This window comes from Tursiops truncatus, chromosome 12, assembly GCF_011762595.2.
Source record: "Tursiops truncatus isolate mTurTru1 chromosome 12, mTurTru1.mat.Y, whole genome shotgun sequence".
Lineage (NCBI taxonomy): Eukaryota > Metazoa > Chordata > Mammalia > Artiodactyla > Delphinidae > Tursiops > Tursiops truncatus.
The window spans coordinates 50,840,974-50,868,647 of NC_047045.1; the positions used below are offsets into that span (position 1 = coordinate 50,840,974).

General features: G+C 38.0%; 1 long non-coding RNA gene across 1 annotated transcript in view; it reads right to left on the bottom strand.

Moving 5' to 3' along the window:
* Positions 1–27,674, bottom strand: part of LOC141276095 (uncharacterized) — a 61,925-nt gene that overhangs the window by 9,939 nt on the left and 24,312 nt on the right. The window contains exon 2 of the long non-coding RNA XR_012325040.1: positions 7,180–7,289. This is a non-coding gene — a long non-coding RNA (uncharacterized lncRNA). The remainder of the gene's footprint in view (positions 1–7,179; positions 7,290–27,674) is intronic.

Here is a 27,674-nt window from a genome sequence, read left to right on the forward strand (position 1 = left end):
TAAAAATGGTCTCAATATTCTTTACCGGTAGCTTTGGTTTTCTTTTAACCGAACAATTATTTAGGACATGTTTTTTCCATTCTCCACAATGATGAGCCTTTTTGTTTAAACTGTTGTCATTAAATTACAGCTCTGTTATTGATACATTGTAGTCAGAGAATATGGCTTTTACCATTTCTACCCAGGTTTAGTTGAGGTTTTGTGTCCTAGTAGTTGATTAGTTTTTGTTTCATGCATTCTTGAAAAGGATAATTTCCTATGATATCTGTCTATCTAAACTCAATGTCATTTATGAGGTTATCCAAACTTTCTGCATTAAAAAAAAAATCCTTTTGAGCTGTCAAAGTATGAGAAGTATTAAAATCCTCTATGGAAAGTTATGGGGGTGGTTCTCAATTCTTTCTGTTTCTAATAGATTTTATTATATATACACATGTATCTAATAAATGATGCTCTGTGTTTCAACACATAAATGTTCATTGTTCTATAACTTTGATATTGCTAGTTCCTCATAAATAGAACCTTCTGCCTGAGGTTCTACTTTGTCTTTTTCCATGAGATTGAGAGCTCCAAGGAGTTTTCTAAAATGTTTTTCTGCTTGATTAGTATACAAAATTCATAGGCTTGTCCTTTTTCTGAGCTTCAGGTTTATATTTTCTTTCCCTTGTCCTTCAGAATCTTTTCCTAGGTCTTAAATTTCCTTAATCATCTTTACATAAGGGGTGGTCTAGCTAGTCCAATATTTGCAGATTTGACTTTGACCTTCCTCTCTGTAGATTTAGGTATATATAATTCTCTTCTTGGGTCCATGGCCAAATTGAAGGTTGTTCCCACTAATCCTGTTGCAGTCATTTGTGTACTGTGGCACTGCTGGGAAGAAATGAGATCTTTCTCATCTTCACCACTTACCTTATTGCTTGCTTTAAGTTTTTAACTATTTTCTTAAATTGTCCTTAAGAGTCATGAGGTATTTCTATTTTTAGTTTTTTGTAAGGAACCCCCATACTGTTCTCCATAGTGGCTGTATCAATTTACATTCCCACCAACAGTGCAAGAGGGTTCTCTTTTCTCCACACCCTCTCCAGCATTTGTTGTTTGTAGATTTTCTGATGATGCTCATTCCAACTGGTGTGAGGTGATACCTCATTGTAGTTTTGATTTGCATTTCTCTACTAATTAGTGATGTTGAGCAGCTTTTCATGTGCTTCTTGGCCATCTGTATGTCTTCTTTGGAGAAATGTCTATTTAGGTCTTCTGTCCATTTTTTGATTGGGTTGTTTGTTTTTTTTTAAATAGAATTACCATATGACCCAGCAATCCCACTACTGGGCATATACCCAGAGGAAACCATAATTCAAAAAGACACATGCACCCCAATGTTCATTGCAGCACTATTTACAATAGCCAGGTCATGGAAGCAACCTAAATTTGTCCATCAACAGACGAATGGATAAAGAAGATGTATGTACATATATACAATGGAATATTACTCAGCCATAAAAAGGAACAAAATTGGGTAATTTGTAGAGACGTGGATGGATCTAGAGACTGTCATACAGACTGAAGTAAGTCAGAAAGAGAAAAACAAATATCATATATTAACGCATATATGTGGAACCTAGAAAAATGGTACAGATGAACTGGTTTGCAGGGCAGAAATAGAGACACAGATGTAGAGAACAAATGTATGGACACCAAGGGAGGAAAGTGGTGAGGGGGGAGGAGGTGGTGGGATGAATTGGGAGATTGGGATTGACATGTATACACTAATATGCATGAAATAGGTAACTAATAAGAACCTGCTGTATAAAAGATAAATAAAATTCAAAAAAAAGTCATGAGGTATATGCTTATGTTAATAGAGATGAAATTTAAAAAAATCTATTAGTAATTCAAAATCAATTACTAAATCCAATTTCATAGAGGCCTTGAGTTTTCTTTTCTTTCTTTCTTTTTTTTTTTCTTTTGGCTGCACAACACAGCTTGTAGGATCTTAGTTCTCCGACCAGGGATTGAACCCAGGCCACGGCAGTGAGAGTGCCGAGTCCTAACCACTAGACCGCCAGGAAATTCCCCCCTTGAGTTTTCTTGTTTGAGAATTTGGTTTAATAATTCACACTAAATCCAAGCACCAAAAATTCAGAAACCTTAAATGTAATGCTATAGGATTAAGAAAACATTCATGTATCTTAGGAATATTGATTAAGAAAAGCCTGCTTGCTATTTAGAATTTTGCTACCTTTGTGACCTTAATCAAGCCATAGAACTTCTCTGGACTTCTATTTACCCCGTTCCAAAAATAGGGAACAGGCTAGTGGTACCATATGGTACCTCCTTCCAGTAGGTATTTGGAAATATCTAGGTTTGTTTGTCACAGTAACTGAAGAGTGCTACAGGGCAGGGGCCAGAATGTTAGTTATCCTTTAATTCATGGGACGCTGTTGTACTATAGAGAATTGTTCTGACTGAAATGTCAATGACACATCCCTTGGGAAACATCAGCAGATGATCACTAAGCTTCTTTGATGTCTTTCGGTTCCTGTGGTCCCTGAACATGTGTTGAAAAGTAATGATCAAAATAAAAATTGCCTCTAGAAGAAATCTCATTTCTTTTTTCATATCAGAAAAATACTTAATATAGAAGATAATAATGTTAATATTTTAAGTTGTTTTTCAATGTCCTACGCTTCTTGTATGACTGATTGATAATTGCTGGCAACATTTATTGAAAATACCTACATGAAAAGCTCATTATCCACACATTAAGTTTAAAAAAAAAAACTTAAGAAAATTTTAGAATAGATTTACCATAAAGATAGTACAGGAAGTTCACATATAACCTGCACCCAGTTTCCAAAGTTTTTTGAATACTTTCAGTGAGAGTACTGGTGGTGATAGTGGGTAAATGGGATGGAAGAATACAACTAAGAGAATAGGACTTAGCCTTGCACCACAGAAATAAGACTACACATAACCAATCCTTTCAACTATGCTTCTACAGATAAATCAGTTTTATGATGCGTTTATTGAGACAGAGGCCAGATTGGCCCATGGTAGGGAAAGCTCTTTCCTTAATAACCTTTTCAGTATTGAAGTCATTGGCTCCTCAACGAGATTAGGAATAATGGAAGAAAATTCTCAGCAGGCTTTGAGTTCCTAGGTAGCAGAGGCTATGTCATGTTCATTTTTTATATTCAGTATCTAGCACATACTAGGTGCTCAATAAATATTAATAAAACTAAATTGTAATGCTGAGGAAGAGAACAGAAGATTGTCCCACTATTTCAACCTTTTTCTATAGATAAATTTTCATTTGCAGTACATTTATACAGTTAGTACAGGAAATAATTTTCTTTGAGTCTTTTCACACATTGCTAGTTATAAACCTTTACACTGTGTAGCTGAGAGTTCACACAAAACATGCTGCCTGAGATTGTCTCTAGAATTGTTCCGATTGCTACAGAGAATAGAGAACTTACCTCTTGTTGCATGCATGGAATCCTAGTTTATTTCTATAAAATAAGTAGATATTGCATTCTCTTAGATGCAGGGAAATTCATTTTGCTATATGTGCCCAATGCATTTTCTTGGTATGCTAAATATGGTAATTTCCAGGTTTTTTGGAGATGAACTCTGCAGCTCATGAATTATGTAGACCCTGGTTTCTTTTCTCTCAAAGGTCACTCTTCAGTAATTTTTCATAACTAACTACATATCTACCTTGAAAGAGTCAGACAAGGGTAGTGAGTCTCTGAAATTTTCATGTAGCAATCCTTATAAAGATTTAAAAGTCACAGAGGAAGTAAAAATTATGCCCACGAGAGGCTTATATATTACTTTTAAATTTATTCAAATGTTATCACTATTATGGATAGTTGGTATTTGATGTTAATAATTTATACAAATGTTTCTATTTCTTTTTTGGGCCTCTCACTGTTGTGGCCTCTCCCGTTGTGGAGCACAGGCTCCGGATGCACAGGCTCAGCGGCCATGGCTCACGGGCCCAGCCGCTCCGTGGCATGTGGGATCTTCCCGGACCAGGGCACGAACCCATGTCCCCTGCAACGGCAGGCGGACTCTCAACCACTGCGCAACCAGGGAAACCCCAAATGTTTCTATTTCTTAAAACCCAATTCCAAGTGGCTTGAGGAAATAAAGAAATTTACTTTGTATTTCAGGGTGACTGAATCCAGGGACTTAAATAAGCTCTTCAGGATTTTCTTTTTCCTTCACTTGTCTCTTTTCTTTTATTCTTGTAGCTTAATTCTATTCTACTACCACAAGCTTCCCTCATGAAGGATACATATCATTCCATTTAGTACCCCAAAAGAGAGGACTTGTTTATTTAGGGGTATTACAGGGCAGACTGAATACCTAGCTTTAGTTCTGCCCATTCCTCTGCTACTTCCTGTGGCCAGTGCAGTGGACAATCATGGTTGTCAGGCCTTGGTCACGTAACCATCTCTTGGTTCATGAAGCTGTTCCAGGCTAGGGTCAAGGAAGGACAATCACCCAAAGCAAGTGAGGACTCCAATACCAAACAAATTTAGGAGAGACAAAAGATTATGGGAAGATCAAAAAACAAAACGAAACAAAACTCAAAGAGATTTCTATTATATTTAGCCAAACATATGCAACTACATTATATCAATAGTTTCTGGTAATGATAATGAGTTGATTCCAATGTCTTTAATGGCAGTTCCCAAAATATTTTCTAGAAGTTAAAACAGACAACTATCCACATTCTTTGGAAAGATGCTAACAAAGGATATATTCATAAATGGTTTTTTCAATTCCCGATTCAGTGGGCTGGGCATACATTTATTACATTTGGTGGTAGACTGCAGTAATGAGTAATGAGTCTTCTTTCTGAGGTCAATGGTTGTCAAGTCTTTTGATCTTCATGATTATGGTTTTAATAACCTTTAATAATCTGGGTTCTTCCTTATTTTAGAATCTTTACCATCAATTAAATGCATTTTCCTTTTGATAAAATAATTCATTTTAGTATAAAGTTCACGTTGTTTTAGGGAGTATGGGCCTTGACAACCTGGAATAAATATGAACTTAATGAAGCACTGCTTTTTTTACTATATAGTTCAAGTAGCATCCATGCCATTAAGGTATCAGTGTCCAGCCGCTGAGTGCAGGTGCTCAGATAGCATCACCCTTCATTTAAGATTCCTTGAAAGCTGATGCCAGTCTCTCTTAATGCACTTTTTTGTCTAATTTTAGCATGTTTGTTAGAGACACCTGGGTGCTCAGAGACAGTTACTTCCCATAGCTTGAAAAATGATTTAGCACATTTTCACAGGCTGTGCTATATTTTCTGGCTTGAAATTATCATTAAAATATTTTTTGACCAGTTATATAACATCTTTCATATTTCTCTCGTATTTTGGTATAGCCATAATTGTATATTTTATTCACTGAAGGACAAACATTTTACAGCATGTTTGTGAATAAAATGTCTTGGTTTAAAAATATATAAAGATTTGCATTGCAGACACTTTTCAGGACATATCCTAACCTCTTTAAAATTGTGGTGGTATCTTAACACACCAGCATCTCAAGATTATATTTTTAGTTCAAGTAATATAAAACACATTTTTTGTGTGCATTTTTGAGATATAAGGAAGCATTAATGCCTTAAAATAACCAGATTAGGGTCTTCTAGAAATATTCCTTTTTTGGGGATCTGTGACTTCCCTGTCCTCTTATGTTTCTCCTACCACTTTTCTTAGTGGAGTTCTCTTTTTCTGCTCATTCTTTAAATGTTCTCAGGTTTCTTTCTTTGTCCTCTTCTCACTCTGTATCATAGATCATATATCAAACTGGTGACCTCATAGACCAAATCTGCCTACAGATAGTGAATAACAATAATAATGTTGATAGTGATAATGAAAATAATAATAATTTGGCGCTTGCAATATTTTGAAATAATTATATTCAATATTTTTAAATTGGGGACTACCCATCAAATATGTTTTCAACTTTTCCTGAAAACACTGGACCATTTGGACAACGTAAACTAGTATTTCTACCTGGCAATAGTTAGCTAGAGCTGCCCATTTGGATAGGATATGTACTGTAATCTCTTCCACTTACTACTCTCTTTGCTATCCTTCACACATTGACCTTAAGCCTCAGTTATTGCTTACCTCAGTTATTGATTTTCTTATAATAGAGAAGTATTTCTTGATATCCATGTTTCTATAAAAAATTGAAAAGTGAAAGACAAAGAGAGCTTTGTGTTTTAAGGAAAATTGGAAGAATGCAAATATTAATGTGCAAATGGCAAGTTTATCCTCTTGTCCCTGAAAGATTTCGTTTACTTCCATAAGATTTCAGCTACCATTTTCAATTAATGTTTCTAAATATCTCTCTCCCATTCAGTTATTTTCCCTCACCTTCTGACCCATATATCCAACTGCTTGCTCAGCATCTGTGCTTGGGTGTCTCATAGACATTTCAAGCATCACATGTCTGATGTGAACACATCAACTTATTCATCAGACTTGTTCTTCCACCTGTGATCTCCCTTGTGGCAGCTTGTATTATTGCTTCTAATTATTCATTCTCTTCCTCCCTGTAACAGGATTGTATATCTCAGCCACTGCCCTGTGCTGACAGTGTTTTCCTTGGGAGGAGCATACCTTCCCACACCACAGACACCGAGCTCTGCCATGGGCATATTTTGGCCAAGGAAATGTGAGCAGAAGTCACAGTACACTCACCAGAGCAGAAACTTTTATCTAAACCAGAGCTGGTTTCACCAGCTCTCTTACTCTTCTTACTCTCTACATTGAGAAGATCAAACCACAGATGAGTGTTCTCCTTCTACCTGGGTCCTGGAGTGCAAGTACGGAACAACTGAATAAAAGACTTTTTAAAATGTATAACTGTAGGGAAGGCCTTAAAGTCCAGAAACAATAAGAAATTATGAGTCTCTCTCCCGGTCAGTGCTGAAGTCAGCATTTGCACTGAGGGCATCTGTTGATCCCTGGCAATTTAAAGTTTTATTTTAATGGGTAGATTGTCAGGGTCAGGAACACTTGGGCTCATATGCAACATGAGAGATTGGAGCAAGACACAGAGGCAAATCCAGGAATTCCAAAGGGAACACGTTAAGGGGGTGAACTATCTTAGCCAGGAGATGGTGATTATTAAGAGGCTTACCTTTCTTGGCCTTTGTGCTGGATAAAAGGGAAAAAAGAAAATTCTTTCCTTGAGAATTCTCAACAAGCCTTCTCTCTGGTTTGGGGCCAGAATTCCTATGCCCCATATGCCTGGGAAAAACAGAAGCCACAAATTTATGTGAAAATGGTCCTGGACTGGTAGTATACAAAAGTTCTTGGCATTTCAGCAGACTCAAATATCCTATAGTAGAAAGTGTAAATCTCAAAGAGCACAAACATAACTGCTTGGGGCTGGGGAGCAAACCTGTGCCTGTCTTTCTGGAGGATATAGTATAAATATAGAGCTTTTTTCTTTTTCCAGTCATTTGTTCTTCACATCATCCAGGCAATTCTATTCATCCTCACCTTCAGGCTTCAGATCGGCCTCTCTGGGGACTGCTTTTGATTTAACATGACCCCACAGGAGATCTCAGGATGAATCAGAGTTGCTTTCAGTTCCCTCTCCCTCTTGCACATCCATCTTTCATAATTCTGATCACTGATGCTCAATCACTCGGCCAAGTTCTTGCCTTCAACTTCCAACTCTCTTTGTGCCTTCTGCTAAGATCAACTCTTGGATGATGAATAAGTTCTTTTTCCTTTTTAATATTTAATAGGTAACTGTTCCTGTAAGCTTTGCCTGAATTCCCAATTCTGATTACTCTGCTGCAGACCTCAGGCTTGGCCTCCTTCACGTTGGTACGCTGCATCCAGTTTTCCTGTGTCCCGGACCCCTCTATTAGTGGGGAGGCCAGAGGCTAGTCCAGCTGCTGTGTGTCCTATTTTGCAGCTATACCACTGTTCATTCAGACTTAGCTTGTAGCAAGAGCCAGGCTGATGGAAACTGAGGGGATATGGAAAATTTAGAATCAAATAGGACAGGACAAGATCAGAAAGCAGAAGAGGTTCCACCAAATGAGGCAATACTGAAACAAGTATTGAGAATGGGAGTAGCCAAGGAATGAAGTTAGGGAGAAGAGACAGGGAACAGTGGAAAGGTGAGCGATCCCCGTTGATTATTGGAGCAGGGGAGATTCTTTCCTGGAGATTCTTTAAGTTCCTTCAGGGACATTTGGAAGATATCCCGTTTAGAGCTGGGGTGAGCAGACAGCTGATTCTAATTTCCATTCTAGCTTACTCTGTGCTGATAGCCTTACTCCCACCCATGGGCTAGAAAGATAGAGGTACCCTGGTCACGTACGGATCATCTGAATGTTTATTTAGTGGATTCTGTCTTAGAATCTCAGAAGTTTTAGAGATAGAAAGGTTTTTAGGAATATTCTAATAACTCAAGGATTTTGCTTTTTGTTTTCAGGGGTGACTTTTTATTGATACATACAATAATGGTTATCCTTTTAAAAAATTATTATTTATTTATTTACTTTTGGCTGCGTTGGGTCTTAGTTGCTGCGTGTGGACTTTCTCTAGTTGTGGTGAGCGGGGGCTACTCTTCGCAGCGGTGCACGGGCTTGTCATTGCAGTGGCTTCTCTTGTTGCAGAGCACGAACCCTAGAGCTCACGGTCTTCATTAGTTGTGGCGCACAGGCTTAGTTGCTCTGCGGCATGTGGGATCTTCCCGGACCAGAGATCGAATCCATGTCCCTTGCATTGGCAGGCAGATTCTTAACCACTGCGTCCCCAGGGAATAACCAGTCGTTACTGATACAAGTGTACAACTCTTGGATTTTTATCAAGTGTACCCATCCTAACAACCACCTAAATCAAGTTATAGATTTCCAGTACCCATGAAACTTCCCTCATGCTCAGTACCAGACATTATTCAACTCCCAAAGTAACCATTATTTTGACTTCCATTAAAGAATTTTTAAAATGTTTTTCTTTCTAGCACCTCTAGGAAATGTCTAAATAGTAGACAAATATTCACTAAGCACCTATCATACACTAAAAAATGTGAAAATTGTCTCCCAGATAATCAGTGTCTGATCTTTTCTCTTGCACAAAAAGATGGTCTAGGGCTTTAGCCTGGAAGGGAGTTTTGAGATCTGGGCCTGGATGTTAGAATGGAGCCTGCCAGAAAAGGCAGTGTCCATGACAGAACTGGGGTGGGGATTTCCATCCCTCTCCCAATAAAAAATTAAAAAATTATCTGAATAGATCAGTAGCTTCAAAAGGATCAAGCAGAGAGCTGAATATATAACACTGAGAGCTGAATATATAATATATCACAGAGCAGAGGCTGGCATCCAGGACAGCAGGGGGTTATTGGGGTTAAGATGTGTGGCTAAGAGGTAGAGCCTGGAGAGACTGCCCTGGGAGCCCATGTATAGAGTCAAGGGGTTTCATCTATTGGTGATGAAGGCCCAAGAACAGGGTTCTTCTCTTAAAGGTTAATTTCTCTTTAATGGAAGCCTCCCGATTAACAGTATAAATATGGGGTGACTTGGTGAGCTGAGGCAGTGCAGGTCTTTAGCTGCCAAAAACTGTGAACAGCTTCCTCTTCTGGAGGTCAGTTTTTTGGGTGGTAAAGGTAGAAAAGCAGGGGAACAAAACTGCCAGTAATATCTGATGTACCCCAGTACCTCACACTTCAGAGCTGTGGGTAACACAAAGTTCCCTTGGATACAATACATCCTAAAACCTATACCCTGAGATGTGTCTTATCACTGGATCGCTGGCCACACTTCTATCCTCAGAAGGATGCACAACTTTTCAAGAACACTGAGGGTGTTTACAATAACCTTCCTGCCTCATAGCAAAAGAATTATGAATAACTTTATGTTTTAAAAGGCTCTAAATGAAATATTAGGTAGCTATTTCACTGTTTACTACAGTTTGAAAATAGCATGGAAACTGTTTGTGTTATCATGTCTAACTTTACAAACAAATTATGCAGACACCAGGCTTATAACTATATTAAAATGGCCACAAATAGGAAAAAAGTAAAGGGGGGGTAGTATTTTAAAATATAATTTCTGGTGTTTTTAGATGAACAAGCAGTGATTCATTTGTTGTTGTTGTTTTTACCTTTACTGTGTTCTCCAAGTATTCTTTAATGGACAGATGTATTTTTTTAAAGTGCCAGTAGAATAATGTATTAAGTGCTAAATATATGCAAAATCAGAACTTAGGTACAGTAGGAATAAAAAGCTGAATAAGAGAAGGGGTCTTTCTTAAAGAGTTGTATTGTAGCAGGGGAGATAAGACTTACACACAAACACAATACATAGTAGGACATAGCAAATGTATTAGGAGGGCTCAGAATAAGTGCTGTACAAATGCAGGGAAAGACAGGATTATTACTGTCTTGAGTCATTTTTTATTTACTTTTGATGCATGCAGGTTGGCTTTAGATCAGTGAATAACAAAGCTAAGTCCATAAAATAGATCCCTGTGTACCATTAGAATATTTTATTTACCATTCATACTCTAGAACCTTGCTGCTGGTAGTTTATTGAATCTTTTTCTCCCAGATTTGGAAATGTGTTCTAAAGGAAGAATAAAGGTAATTTAATTTCAGCAGACCTGTTTTGACATACTCTAATTAATTGGAAACACACCTGGGAATTACAGTAGCTTAAAGACAACTCTCAACTCATTTTCTGGTCTAAAAATAAATTCACAGTGAGTTTTAAATATGAAAATAACCTTTTATGAGGTTTTTATGGTGAGGACTTTAAAAGCTTCTATAATTTACACAATGATTTATAGATGTTCAAAGGCTGAACTCTTGACTTCCCGAGTAGCTCTGAAGCATTAAAAAAAGAAATCTCTTAGCAAATATAAAATCTCATCCTACTCTTTTCAGAATGGTCATCTAACATCAAGATGGAAAACCATACATAGAGAATAATAGGACGAAAGGACATCAAATATTGGTAGTATCTGTCATTTCAATTTAGAATACAGTATTGTGATAGTTACACAGGTCACATGGAGATGCTATTCAAAGTATTTCAATAATAGGATGGCAGAATGAATACAAAATGCAGTTAAGCGTTTTATTTTATTATTCACTTTTTATGCTTTATTTTAGGATATAAAGAGAGATAAATGGCAGGTGCATATGGAGGAAAATGGAGTTAAGTAACTAGAGTTTAAATTAAATTATTCAGAATAAATATATTAAAAGTATAATGAACAATATTAGCATTTTGGGAATTACAAAAGAAGAGGACAATTAAGCATATTTTGATGGTGCTTTGAATTCATTCATATGGAAATTTTAAGAAGTTTACTTAAAGAGAAAGAAGAAATACTTTCTTTGGTAGCTACATATATCTGTATAGATAAATAGTTAATATCAAACTTTTAAAGGAATGTTTTGCAGGACAAAGACTTCTTCTTTTGCAAAGACCTCTCCATGTTCTAGCACACAGGTCCATTTCAATAGTATTGTGAGGTTCTGGTAACAGTGACTTTTCAACTCTACTGACTACAACCTCTAGAAAGAAATACACTGTAAAATCACAGTATTTGAAGCAAGCCAAGAAAATAATCTAGTTCATTCCCTCCCTTTGAGTCTGACTCATGTCAGCTATTGGCACAGATGTGAAGCTTTTCTATTCTTAACACTACTATGATTCAGCTCATCTGTAAAATGAGGCTAATAAGATCTGCCTCATTAGAGCTAGGATTAAACCAAAGGATGAAGGTAAAAGACTGAGTATGAGCATCTAATACGTAGGCGGTGGTAAAAAAAAAGTAGCACCTATTACTTCTATTATTATTAATGAACTAATATGGTAACCTCTTTTAAACTGTGAAAACATTTATTTTTCAAGAAACATTTTCTCTTATACGTCGTTTAGACAATTGAATTCCCCATGCTACAATTCATACTCTACATCTAGCACTTAATGGCAATGTCCTCCCCTTTATTTGTTTCATGTTTCTCTCGTCACCCTTCTGTCATCTTCCAATTGTATGAGCTCCTTCAGGGTAGGAACCCTGTCTTATTCCAGTTTTATCCCCAGTGCAGAGCATTGAGACAGGCACAGAGTGAATTCTTAACACATATTTGTTCAATGAGTGTGAACATGCAAATATTTTAAACTAATATCCTTTTATTCCTTTTTACATTTTTTTTGAAAAAGTAATATATACACATAGTTTATAAATGGAACATATAACAAAATACATTTCTGTCAATCTCTCCTGCAATTTTTTAATTCCTTCAGAGATTCCTTCTTCATACATGTTCATATTTCTCAATAATATGCCTATACTCCTATATTTTGATTATTCAATTTTAAATATTATCAATTGACTTTCTAATATGGTGGTTGAGCATTTAGCTCCCTGAAACTTTCATCTCCTCTGGTTCCCTCCCCATTTCCCACAATACAGTTACATTAAAAGTTTTGTCTAGATTTAATTAATTGCTTACATTATTATGACTATGTAAATAATATTTATAGCTGAGCATTTTAGGAATTCACTAAAATTACACTTCCTTTTAAACTTTCATTTTTCTTGACATTGGTAATAGCCTTGCTTTATTCATTAGATTGGTTTTATTTAAATCTTTTGCTAATTTTTCACAATAGCCTTTCAGTACCATTATCCCCAAGATCATTCTTCTCAGGTAATCTATCAGTTCCAATTATTTTGTTATGGAGTCATCCATCTGGAGAAGTCCATTCATTCTCTACTTGAACTGACTGCTCTTTAGGGATACTTCAAAGCACTTGTCTAGGAACTTTCCCTGTCATGCTGAGAATTCCCTTGTTTTTCTTCTAATTTGGGTATCCTGCTTTCTTGATTCCCTCTTTTCGTCTTTCTTGCTTACTCTCTTGTTTTATTGGAGTACATCCTCTAATTATTTCCTGAGAAAAGGTGCACGGGAAATACAATATTTGAGAATTTGTGCGCCTGAAAATATCTTTATTTTACCATAACACCGGTAAGTGGTCATTGATTCCTACATTGAAAGATTCTTTTCTTTATATAATAATATTGAAAATGCTGTTCCACTCTCCTCTAGAGAAAAGTGTTGCTGTTGAGATATCTCATTTGGTTCCTTATTTTTGCATGGCATACTTATTGCCTTTTTTTTTTCCTAACTTGAAGCTTATCTCTATTTACCTGAAATTTCACTTAGTTGGGCCTATTTTTCATCTTTTTTTTTTTTTGCTGTCACTTAGTTAGTCCTTTTAATGTGGAAACTCATGTCTGTGAAATTTTCTTAAATTATTTTAATGATGGTTCCCTGGCTTTTATGATGACTGCCTGTTTCATCTGATTTCTCTTTTGGAAACTTCTGTGATTCAAATATTGTATCTCCTGAGCCATCTTCTTCTTTTTTTTTTCCTACACATATTCTTTTTTTTAACATCTTTATTGGAGTATAATTGCTTTACAATAGTGTGTTAGTTTCTGCTTTATAACAAAGTTAATCAGTTATACATATACATATGTCCCCATATCTCTTCCCTCTTGCATCTCCCTCCCTCCCACCCTGCCTATCCCACCCCTCTAGGTGGTCACAAACCACCGAGCTGATCTCCCTGTGCTATGCGGCTGCTTCCCACTAGCTATCTATTTTACGTTTGGTAGTGTGTATATGTCCATGCCACTCTCTCACTTTGTCCCAGCTTACCCTTTTCTTATCTTTTCTCTTATTTCCCATCTCTTTGTCTTTGTACTCTAGTATCTGGATGGTTTCCTTGACATTATCTTTCATCACTACTATTGAATTTTTCATCTCTGCCATCATGTTTTTTATCATGTTCTTTTTTTTCCCCAAATGTTCCTTTATACTGCAAGAAAGTCTTGCAATTTTTTTCCTGTTTCTTTGAGAATAATTGAACTTTCTTCTCCTTTCTAAGGTCTTTATTTCAATTATTATTTTGGTCTCTATCTTTCATGTTAGAGGCTTCTTCAGACATCTCATTAACCTTGCCTTCTCATTTTAAGGGTGGGAACTAAAAGGTTGTCAACATTGAGCCAGGAAACGAGGGGGCTCAACATTCAGTAGGTCTGTATTCACCACATTCGCCTGATTTTCACACTGTTCCTGGCACATCCCAGTCCAAAGACCTTCTATTTTGTCTTCAAAGAATAAAACTCCAGTCTTTCTGCTGGGTCGAAGGAGGGCAGTCACCCCGCCGCAGAGTGTGATGGAAGGAATCTATGGATCAAAGTACTTAAACAACATTCCACCATTTGTTTATTTTCGGCATCTGCTTTCTCTGCCAGTTCTAAGCCTTTTGTGAATTCTTGATGTAAATCATGTTGGCTCTATGCTGTCTCTACTGCTGCCTCTCAGCTCGGAATTCACCCTTTTTACCTGCTCTGTGAACACGGAGCAGGCTGATGGAATATTGTGATTAGCAGGTAACAGAATAAGCTTTGTCACTAGAGGTTGCTGGAGAGACACTGCAGGAGGACAGGCTTTTCTTCCCGGTTCCAGCGTGTTCCTCTTGTCTGGCGCCTGCAGCCTGGAAATGCATCGCTCTGGAGCATTAGGCTCCTCCAGTACAGGCAGCTTCCCCAGTGCCCCGCTAGGCAGTTCACGCTGGGCAGCAGAATGCAGCAGCCAGCAGATTCCTCAGTACCTCTACCCTTAGGCATTTTTATAAGGAGTGCCTCCAGCTGAGTCATCTGCCCTTGAATAGTTTTTGCTGGCACCCTGGAGGGTGAATTTCCGGTAAGTTCCACCAGGGCAGCATCACAGCATCCTCTACATCCAGTGAGCCACTTCTGCGCCCTCTCCAACAAGGTCGGGATCGCAGCCTTGGGGGTGGAAGCAGGTTGGTCTTCAGGCTCTATCTACCCGAGAGGGAGTGGCTGCTCCTTGTATCTGGGATTCCTATATTCTTTAGACTTGTTTTTACTTCTTACTAGCTAATCCCTGGGCACTCCAATCCCATGTTATAGTTAGCGATTCTTTATGTTAAACCATCCCTGTTCAAATTACTGTGATTCGGGGCTGACTGCTATAGTCACTTTGAGCCTGTCCTTCAAGCCCATGAGAGGTTGAGTGTCCCCAACAGGATAATAGGATGTCATAGGATGGTGTGCAGTGTTCTTTGCCATCAGCCCCTGATCACCTAATCATTTATCCCCTGGCTATCCTGACTGCCCTGTGCTCTGCTCCACATCTCTAAACACTTTTATAAAAAGTGCTGAGTTATTTTTATTTTGCAGGATTCACAAGGAAAATTGATATGCCTGGGCAATAAATGGGTACAGTTCCCTCACTCTAGAAATACCTTAACTCAGAGAGTCATCATCTCTCAATTGTTCAATGCAACTCTTTCTTTCTTTTCTTTCTTTCTTTTTCTTTCTTTCTTTCTCTTTCTTTCTTTCTTTCTTTCTTTCTTTCTTTCTTTCTTTCTTTCTTTCTTTCTTTCTTTTTCTTTCCTTTCTTTTCTTTCTCTTTCTTTCTTTCTTTTTCTTTCTTTCTTTCTTTCTTCCTTCCTTCCTTCCTTCCTTCTTTCCTTCTTTCTTTTTTTCCTTCTTCTTTCCTCCTTTCTTTCTTTCCTTCTTTCTTTCTTTTATTGGGGTATAGTTGTTTTACAACGTTGTGTCAGTTTCTACCGTACAGTGAAGTGGAGTTCCCTGTGCTATACAGCAGGTTCTCATTAGTTATTTATTTTATGCATATTAGTGTATGTATGTCAATCTCAATCTCCCAATTCATCCCACCCCTCTTTCCCCCCGGTGTCCATATGTTTGTTCTCTACATCTGTGTCTCTATTTCTGCCTCAATGCAACTATTTCTAAAAAGGCTTCCTTGACTCTTTCTCTCTCTTGAAATTAGTTGCTTCTTTACCTCTTGCTCCCTTAGGGCACAAGCTGTTCACAAGTCTCTCTCCCTGAGTTTACAGTGAAAGCTTTCTCTTTCTTTCTGTCACCAGCGTAGCATGTTGCCCTTTTGCACATATTAAGAACTCAATAACCTTTATGAAATAAATGAATGTGTTTAATTTTTAAGGAATCTAATTTACAGTTTCTTCCATAGAGAACTGAACTATGAATATAAAGCAAAATTAAGGTGAGATTTCAGGAGGGGGAAAAAATATTAAATGGTAGGATGATTCTCCCTTGACGTGTAGCCCTACTTCCTCTGCTGTCTCCACAATTACAGCTGCACCACCCTGCCATTTCGAAGCAGCTGTCAGACCAGCTTGAACCTGGAGCTCTTCACAACTCACGAGTTTGGATCAAAGTGACACAGGTGCTTCTAATTTAGTTGGAGCAAAGTGACACTTCTAATTTAGGTGAAACAAATTGTCAGTGTATTCTCATATTCTGGTCGACATTTGCATTTATAGGACAACAGGTATAACTGAGAATCTGTAGTTCTCAAAAAAAATTTAGAAATTAGCTTTTCATAGCTCCCTTAAATTTACCAAGTTAAAATTATGTACTACTGAATTGGGATTTACTTGGGCTGGAATTTGACCTAGACATGAGGACTCCTAAACTAGATGACTATGACTGTAAACTACTAGTGTTTTTTTTGTTTTGACGAAATAAGACATTAGCCTACAATAATGACAGAAAAAGTTAACTCCAACTACGAAGCAAAAATTCCTGAATTTTCTGGGTACTATCTCAATGATCTTCTTTGAATTAAGGTATTTAAATATATGTTAATTAGGTTTCTAGTTTGTCAGACACTGTGCAGGTTGGTAAAGGTATAATGTTAAATAAATCTTAAGAGTACACAGGTTGTCCCTAGAATGCCTCACTAAATGTACTGATATATTTATTAGGCACAAAATGTCTGCATAACGTTTGTATTTGACTAGTGTTTGTACTCACTTAAAAAACTGACATTTTCAAGAAATCTGTAACATGGGCAAGAATTATTATCTTCATTTTACAGTGGAAAGATAACTGAGCAGTGGAGGGCTTATCTATCAAAGGTCACACAGTCAGGATGTTGGAAAACAAGGACTTTAATCATGGGCTCTGTCCACTATTCTGGCTGGCATAACTGCATAACTTTGACACAGTAAACTGTAAAAAGAAGAACAGCATTTTAATTAACTGCTCAGTTCTTTCTCTTTCTTATACAGAGATTCATGCACAAATGTGCCATCAAAAAAGAAAAGAATCAGCTAATTAAACACCATATATCATAAACCACCAAATACCATCCTTTTCTAAGTGACCTCTAAACAAACCAATTCAAGGGAATATTCTGTTAGTGACTTCAGGGAATTGCTTACACAGCTGTTTTGGAAAAATAAATTCCTCCTTAAAGATTTTAAATAGCATCATCAGCAAACTGCAGGTGAATAGATGGGGCGGTACCGTGGAAGATCCAGTCAAATCAAAAGGTAATAAATTCATCCATTCATCTACTGAACAAATGTTTATTATGCTTCTCTTTGTTCTATTCACCAAGATAGGCACACAGAGATAGAAAAACAACAATCTCTTGTGGTCAGCACTCTAACAATTATAAGCCAAATGCTGTGGGGAACCCAGAGGTGAGACTGATCAACTTGTTTGGGTAAATCAGGGAAATCGGAGAAGAAGTGATATTTGAGTTGAGTCTTGAGGATGAACTGAGCAATCCAGGAGATGAAGAGGAGGGAGGTCTTTCCCAGGAGAGGGATCATTTATGCAAAGACTGGAAGCTGTAAAAACATACAATGTATTCTAGGAAAGGTGAGGAATCCAGTATAGCTTGAGAATAGGCTGCATGGGTGGCTGGAAGGATAGTTGAGGGTTGTATCTGAAGCAGCCTTTAGGCTATGAATTGTTTGCTTTTTATCTTGTAGGCAGGAGGGAGGCATTGAAAACGGATAGATTTTGGCAGGCACGATTGATAAAACCCAGTATTTAGGTTGAAAGTATCAATAGAAGAGATACCAAGTGCTAAAAGCAAGGAAGAAATATAAAGAAGAAAAAGGACCTGCAGAACTAGTTCTGAATGTGGCATTCTCTCTTTGATGAGAGAGGAGGTGTAATTTCATTTCCTAATTTTGTGCTTTTCTATCCTGAAGGCCCTCTTTTCCTTTCAAATTGCCATTAGGACTTTAGCCTCTGATTCCATTTCTTATCTTAGTGTTCTGCTTTCTTTCAGAACATTACTTATGGCTGGCTTGAAGATTCTGTTCACTATCATTTAACTCTTCCTTATTAGTGATGATATTAGGAGGATAGTCTCATCACAACATGCAAGAAAAAAATCACCACCTCAGAAATATACAGACGTGCATAATACAGAAATAGCACACAAAGCTTCAGAGGCTTGCCCCCTTGATGCTACTTCTAGACGTCTTGTAGTCTGGAGCATATTGACACATCCCTGTGAAGATGAAGGACAAGTTGCTGCAACTGCCTCATCTAACACTAAGAAAGAGTCAAACACCTTGTGGGCCTCTTTGGATTTTGGGAGACAATATCTATCCATTTGAACTACTTATTCCAACCTATTTACCAAAGGCTGCCTTGAGTAGGACCAGAGGAAGAGAAGGCTCTTTATCAGGTCCAGGCTGCCATACAAGCTGCTCCACAACTTGGGCCGTATGAATGAGCAGATCTGATGGTTCTTGAAGTGTCAGAGGTAGATAGGGATGCTGTATGAAAGCTTCGATGGGTCCCTACAAGTGAGTCATAGCACAGAGCTTTAACAATTTTGGGATAAAGCTTTGCCTTCTCTGTAGAAAACTCTCCTCCTTTTGAAAAGCAGCTTCTTCCCTGTTACTGGCAAGCCATAGAAAGCGTGATCATGGACCAGTAAGTTACTAAATCACTTGAGCTACCTATCATGAACCAAGTGTTGACAAGAAGCCAAGACATTGGGCCAGTACAGCAGTGCTTCATTATCACAGGAATGGAGTCATATAAGATCAGGATCAAGCAGGTCTTGAAGGCACAAGTTAGCACAGAGCCAGGGTCGCAGATGCTCATGGCCCATATTTCTTCCTAAGTTCCTTCCTCCATCTCAGTTTGTACCTATGGTCTCATGGGGAGCTTCCCATGACCAACTGACTACAGAAGAACAAAATTTGTGGTCTGGTTTACATGTGATTTTGCATAGTATGCTGGCATCACTCTAAAGTGGAAAACTGCAGGACTACAGCTTCACTCAGGGCTAGCCTTAAAGGACAGTGGTGGTGAAGGAAATCCTTCCAATGGGTGGAAGTCAGAGCAGTACACATGGTTGTTCATTTCTGCCTGAAAGAAGAGATGGTCAGAGGCATGGGTCTACCCTGATCCATATGCAGTGCTTAGTGTTTGGATGAATAGTCAGAAACTTGGAAGGAACACAATCAGAAAATTGGTCACAAGACGGAATAGGGAAGAGATATGTGGATAGACCTCTCTGATGGTATAGAGTATGAAGATATTTGTGACTTATATTAATGCTCACCAAAAAGTGACATCAGCAAAGGAGGATTGTAATAATCATGTGAAAAGTTGCTATTTCTATGTATCCCTAGCTACTGCTGTCCTTGCCAAATGAACACAGAAAGTGGCCATGGAGGCAAGGATGAGGCTTTGCATTGGCTCAGTAACTCAGGCTGATCTAGCCATAGCCACTGCTGAATGTCCAACCTGCAAACAGACAAAATCGGAGACACCCTTATGTCCCCATTCCCCTGGTAATTTTCCCAGGGGAAAATTCCCCAGCCACCTGCTGGCAGGATGATTACATCAAACCACTTCCATCATGGTGCTTTATTTTCACTGGAATAGATACTTCTCTGGATATGGATTTGCTGTCCCTATCTGCAATGCTTCTGCCAAAACCACCATCCATGGACATACAGAATGCCTTAGTCAACATCATGGAATTCCACACAGCATTACCTCCGACCGATGAACTTATTTTTGCAACAAATGAAATGTGGCAATGGGCTTAGAATTCACTGATCTTAGCATGCTACCTTATCACCTGAAGCAGCTGGACTGATAGAATGGTGGAATGATCATGTGAAAACTCAGTTGTGGTGCCAGCTGGATAGGAACACCTTTGAGGGCCGAAGTGTGTTCTCCAGGATTACGTATACTATCTGAATCTGAGACCAAAATAGGGTACTGTTTCTCCCACAGCCAGGATTCAAAGGGTAGAAATAGAGGTATCTATCTATCAGCATTTTTGCTTCTTATTCTCTATGAACCTACTGAAGCCGAAAAGGCAATTTAATGCCTTCAAATAACTGAGAAGCACATGTTGTATACATAGGCTGTGGGCATGGCTGATTTAGATGCTAACATGTTATCAAGTCTCTCTCTCTCCGCACCTCTCAGCTCTGCCTTCTTGGTTGGTTGTGTTCTCAGAAGCTTTCTAAGTGGTAGCAAAGATGAGCATTGGCAGTTCCAGGCTTATAGTCTTCCAACAACAATGCCAATGGAATAAGAATGCTCTTTTCCCAATGCTTTTTAGCAAAAATCTTCAGGCTAATTTGGTTGACCTACTTTGGGTCACGTGCCCATTTCTTAAACAGTAATTGCGGATTCTGATTTTGAATTATCAAGTCAGAGCATACTCCTAGACCTGGAGCAGCCCATCTAAACCTTGTGCATTGAAAATGGAGGGGTCCATAAGAAAAAGGGGGGGGGGTCTGCTGCCAGGGATGCTTGATAGCTAAGACCAATACATCTCTATTTTATCACACTTGGTTGCCCAGTAAACACATACATTTTCTTTTAATTCATACATTCAACATTTCTTTTTATATACACATTGTTCCTATGTAACACATAAGGCAACTATTCAATATTTTATTTGCAACAAATACCACATTCAACTTCTGTCTAAAAACTACAAATGTTTGTTGTACAGTTACCATATTACCTCTAGATCTGGATCTTTGCTTTGTGCCTATCTTTCTGTCAGGCTCAGATGTAGCTTCTCATGATTCAACAGTCTATGACTAATGGTATATTTGTTTAACCATCTACAGCAAACATAATAGACAATGGTGGAGTAAATAAAGGATAAACTCAATAAAATTCTCATTTGGGAAAGAAAAGAGGGGAAAAATAAATAAGCAATGGTTCTACTCATCAGGGACTGCTAGTACTTACTGCCCTGGAAGGTCAGTGAGTCCCTAGGTCAGGAATCTGCAGAGAATTTCACTTGACAATTATTTTCTTGTGACTACATTTGATCTCTTTTTTTGTTGCTGCCACATGTTAGCAATGCACTCCCTATTGGTAAAGTTTTAGTGGTGGAGGGAATGTTTAGGGATTAAGTACTACCATGCATATGCTTGCCAGGTTTGAGATTTCTCTAGAAGGAAAACTTCCTTAACACCTTGGTAGGCATCCAGTTAATTTGCATTTGGTCAATGCTCTAGACTAATAACTAGAACCCAAGATCATGTTGAGTCAAAGTCTCAAGAGAAATCTGAGTCTGTAGTTTCTGTTTCTTACCATTAGGCCTCAATGCTCTATTCATTTTCTAAATCTCAGCTTAAAGGTTTATCATGGTGTAGAACAATTGGTTAGGATTGGAAGTCACATCTAATCTTTCCTGTACCTCTAGGTGGCATGACAGGAAGAGTGCTTTCCACTGTCTTTTTTTTTTTTTTTTTTTTTTTTTGTGGTACGCGGGCCTCTCACTGCTGTGGCCTCTCCCGTTGCGGAGCACAGGCTCCGGACACGCAGGCCCAGTGGCCATGGCTCATAGGCCCAGCCACTCCGCGGCATGTGGGATCCTCCCGGACCGGGGCACGAACCCGTGTCTCCTGCATCGGCAGGCAGACCCTCAACCACTGCGCCACCAGGGAAGCCCTCCACTGTCTTTTAATTAAGATAATTAGATTGGAGTTTCTGTTACTTTCATCTAAAAATATCCTACCTAACACCTTTTGTAGTCAGGGAGTAGCTATTGAGGTTCTTAGGAAGGACCTGGAGAATCCTATTGCAGCTTCTTCTAGATCCTACTATGATTTGCAACATTGTTGTCAGCCTCCCTGGATTTCCTTGCACTAACTTTTTGTTGGGGTGGAGAATTCGCCTTTTATAATTTTCAAAGCACATGGCTATTGAATATCAGCTGTCTTGGATTGTCAGATGCAGTCATAAAGCAAAGTGTTGTTTTCTTCTTTTTTTTTGCTTTTAAACAGTCAAGCTTGACATATTGAGAACTTGTTACTATAGTTCAGCATCCTGACATTTTTCTACCAAGTTCCCTGAGGTTCTAGCCTCAGTAGACACATAACCTGAGTCCAAAGATATGACAGGTAACAGTTTAACCATCTGCTTTGCTACTGCATAGCACAGATGGACCACATTGTAGCTAATACTAGGGGAATATTTGCCACCCTGCAGCCCACCTTGACTTGGCCAACCAAAAAATTTAAAAATTTGTTATTAACAACAACTGACTTCCATATTAACCAGGATATTTTTAGGTGAAATGACAGCAACTCCTTCTAGTTATCTTAATTAAAAGAAAAAGGTATTAATTGGTTCACAAACATAAAAAGGCCAAGGACAGACCTTGGCTTGAAGCACCCAGATCTGAATATCCAAGTGCATTAACAATGTCATGAGAAATTTGTCTCTCTCCATTTCTAGCTCTGTTTTTTTCTGTCTTCCCTTCACTCTCAAATACGGCCATAGGCAACTAATCTTCTAGCAGTTGAGTACCCTCCAATGGAAGAAGCCATCTATTTTTCAAAATTTCCAGCAAAAGTCCTGAACTAACTTTGATAGGCCTAACTTTGGTCACATGCCCAGCCCTGTACCAGTCATTGTAAACTCTGACTAGTCAGGCTGGGATCTACCACCCACCCTTGAATATGAGGAGATGAAGAGGGTCTTGAAAACAAAAGAAGGTATTTATTTATTGTAAAAGGGGTGCTGGGCAAGCAAGCACAGCAGACATGCACTACTGTCATAAAGAGCACTGTGCCAGGAGTCAGCATAAACACAGTCTAATCACAAGCTCCATCGCTTTCTAACCATTTGACTCTTTCTGAGATTTAGTTTCCTCATCTGCAAAATAAGGACATTAATATTAATCTCAATTACTTCCTAAGATTTTTGTGATGACAAGGTGAGATTTTATATAGAACCTCAGAAGTTATACATAGAAAGCAGATATAAATATTAAAATATTTTAGAAGATCTTTAGAGTAAGGCTTATATTGCTTTAAAAACATGTTATTTTCAACATAAAACCAATATAACTGCATAAGCCCACTCCCCCAGCACAATCAAATATTATCATTTTGAAATATTTCATCTCACCGTCCTTTTTTTTCTAGTTTGCTTCTTCCCTCAAAAACATTTTCTCATACAGCTATGTAATCTTTGTAATTCTCAGCTGTCATGGCAAAATTTCATTCATCAGACATACAGAATTTTCCTAACCATTTTTATATCATTGAATGTTAAGATTATTTCTTATTTTTTACATTATAAATGACACTATGATGAATATACATATAATTATTTTTATGGAGTTGCCCTTAGTACCAACATTTCTAAGGCTCTTGGCATATAGATAGTCAAATTCCTTTCTAAAATAATTGTGGCAAATTACATTATTCCTGGAAATGTGTAGAAGTACAGATTTCACTATGCCCTCACTGGCTGTAGTAAAATTGTCTTCCCCAACTTCCTTGAAGAGGATCATTTTGGTGTACTCCATGACACCAGTTGCTGGCATCTGTACCTATGTGCTTACACTCTTTCTGGGATACAAAAAGCCTTTCTGTCCAATTGTGTGTTGCATGTCTGAAATGCTGGGGAGTTAACATACCTCAGGAGCATCCATCAAATAATGACTGATGGGAGCTGATGAATAAATACCTTTGAAGCTGTGTTTTACATCATTATCTGCAAGATTAAGCTTCAGTCACATACCCACCAATAGTAGCTGACTTCGTAACACAGTCCTTTTCTCCCCCCATTTAAATTGAGATATAATTGACATATTATGTAAGTTTCAGGTGTACAACATGATGATTTGATATATGTATATATTGCAAAATGATTACCACAATTAGATTGGTTAACACATCCATCACCTCATATAGTTACCATTTGTGTGTGTGTGTGTGTGTGTGTGTGTGTGTGTGTGTGGTGAGAATGTTTAAATCGACTCTCTTAGGAACTTTCAAGTATACAGTACAATATTGTTAACTATTGTCACCATGCTGCACATTAGATTCCCAGAATATATGCATCTTATAACTGGAAGTTTGTGCCCTTTAACCATCTTCACCCATTTCTCTCACCCTCCTGCTCCTGGCAACCACCAATCTACTCTGTTTCTATGAGTTCAGTTTTTTTAGATTCCACATATAAGTGAGAGCATACAGTATTTGTCTGTCTCTGTCTGACTTAATTCATTTAGCATAATGCCCTCAAGCTTCATCCATATTGTTGCAAATGGCAGGGTTTTCTTCTTTTTCATGACTGAATAATATTCCATTGTGTGTGTATGTATGCATTTATCATCTATATCTAAAATCATATATTCTTTATCCATTCGTCCATTAGTGGACACTAAGATTGTTTCCATGTTACAGCTACTATAAATAATGCAGCAATGAACATGGAAGTGCAGATATCTCTTTGAGATAGTGATTTCATTTCCTTTGGACATATATCCAGAAGTGGGATTGCTGGATCATATGGTAGTTATAGTTTTAATTTACTGAGGATTCTTCATACTGTCTTCCCTAGTGGCTATGGAACAACACACACTTGATCTGCTATCTTCCCTTCCCTGTCTTGTTTCACTAATCCTCTGCTAAGGTTCCTTGTACTACACAGATACTTATACTTGAAGCCTCATCTCAGAGTTTGCTTTTGGGGGAACCCAAAATAAAACACCAAGATTAGTTGTCATCACTTCATATTTAAGTTGGCTAACTTAAAAGGAAAGGAGTTAGCAATTATTTGTACCAACATAGATAAATCTTAAAACCTATTTTTAAATGAAAGGAGCAAACTTCAGAGAATTCATAAATAGAGTAGTATTTGTGAAGCAATAATATACACACAACAATTTTATGCATGCAAAGCAATGCCATACAGGCAAGAATTGCACACATGCAAAGTGATATAAAATATGTCATAAAATATATGATAAAACCTGTTGAGAGTGATAAAGCCAAAGTCAGAACTGCACTAACCTCTAGAGAGAAGGAAGGGCAATTCTACTGAGAAGATAACATAGGAGGTTTCCGTTATATCAGTAACGTTTTATTTCTTTCTATTTATTTATTTTTGCGGTACGCGGGCCTCTCACTGTTGTGGCCTCTCCCATTGCGGAGCACAGGCTCCGCACGCGCAGGCTCAGTGGCCATGGCTCACGGGCCTCGCCGCTCTGTGGCATGTGGGATCTTCCCGGACCGGGGCACGAACCCGTGTCCCCTGCATCGGTAGGCGGACTCTCAACCACTGTGCCACCAGGGAAGCCCACGTTTTACTTTTTAAGCCGCATTGTAGCTCCATGTAGTTACATCATTCCATATGGTTTTTGTTCGTCTGAAATATGTTATTATAAAAATCATTGTCTAAACTATATAAAGTAAACCAAAATATCTGTAAAGAAAATTCACCTAATATTTGTAAAGAAATATTCATCTAATATTTTAATTAAAAAACCTTTATAAGTACAAAAGACAAATTAAAAAGTCTGATAGAACTGACTCTTAAAATGTAATTTTTTGAGATACTGTAATGGTGGATACATATCATTATACATTTGTCCAAATGCTTAGAATGTACAACACCTAGGGTGAACCCTAATATAAACTATGATCTTAGGATGATAATGCCATGTCACTGTAGGCTCATCAGTTGTAACAAATGTACCACTATGGTGGGGGACGCTGATAATGGGAGAGACTATTCATTTGTGGGGACAGAGGTAAATCAGAATCTGTACCTTCTTCTCAATTTTGCCGTGAACCTAAAACTGCCCTGAAAATAAATCCTATTAAATTGTACAACATAAAAAGCAAACTTTTGTGTGTCAAAACATTGAAACAAAATTGTCCAAACTAGGAAACTACCACAAATATGGAAAAGATGATAATATGATATTCTTAGTATGTAAAGGTCGCACAAATCAATAAGAAAAACACAAAGACCCTGATTGAAAAATGGCAAAAGATTATGAACTCACAATTCTCTAACAGGAGGTAAAAATGGCTACAAGACATAAAAAAACGAGTTAACCAGTTTTTACTTCATTAGTATTCAAATAAAAGCATAATAAATAAGAGTTAAAAGTTTCATCTGTAAAAATAGCAAAGATTGAAATGCTCACAGAATTTTAAAAAGTTGGTTCTTTGCCTCAATAATGTGCCTTCTTGAACTTAATTTTGTAAACCAATCAGAGCTGTGGTTTTCCTGGTCAGAGAAAAGCTAGGGCATCAGACAGATTTTGGTTCAAATACCTTCTCTACTTTTTACTGGTTATGTGACTTAGGGTAAGTTACTTTTTTCTTGTCACTGAATCTATTTCCTTGACTGTAAAATGTGGATAATTGGGCTTCCCTGGTGGCGCAGTGGTTGAGAGTCCGCCTGCCGATGCAGGGGAACCGGGTTCGTGCCCTGGTCCGGGAAGATCCCACATGCCGCGGAGCGGCTGGGCCTGTGAGCCATGGCCGCTGAGCCTGTGCGTCCAGAGCCTATGCTCCGCAACGGGAGAGGCCACAACAGTGAGAGGCCCGCGTACCACAAAATAAATAAATAAATAAAATAAAATGTGGATAATTATATATATCTTATAGAAAATGATGAAGATTAAATTAAATAATGTAATTAACAAGTTGGTATAGGGTTGAATATTCACAGTTTTTTACCTGCTGGCCATTTTATTACAGCAATGTTCTTGTAGCAGTACATATAATCTTAAAAATTTAGACATTATCCAAACGGCTAATACATAGAGGGATAGGCAAAAATATTATGGTATTGTTTTCAAAGGGAAGAGTACACGGCCATTAAAGATAATTTTCAAAAATGTTTACTAACAAAGAATATACTAAAAATACAATGCTAAATGAAAAAATAGGCCAGCATACAAAGCTGTAACAAATTATGATTCCATGTATTAAAACTTATGCAGAAAATGCATCCCAAATTAATATTGGTATTTCTAAGCTGTAGAATTATGATGGACTTTTTTCCTTCTTTATGTTTTTTGGTATTTTCCAAATATTCTTCTACCACAACAGCACTTCCCGGTCTGGGAAGATCCCACATGCCGCGGAGCGGCTAGGCCCGTGAGCCATGGCTGCTGAGCCTGCGCGTCCAGAGCCTGTGCTCTGCAACGGGAGAGGCCACAACAGTGAGAGGCCCACGTAACCGCGAAAAAAGAATTAAGATGAGGTGGTGCCTCTTCAGAGATCTCACAATTTGATGGGAAGACGATGACTACACTATAACATCATCTATGGGGTTATGTAATACGTGTTGTGAGTGCACAGAGGCAGGAGCCACTACTGCCTTGATTAAGGCATTCAGCCAAACATTATCATGAGTATATTGCACATTAGGACTCCTAGAAAAATGGATTAAAACCTGACTTATGTTATTTTTAGTATAGAAGTATATGGTGGAATAACTTTTTCCTGGAGCGAGGGAAGCAGG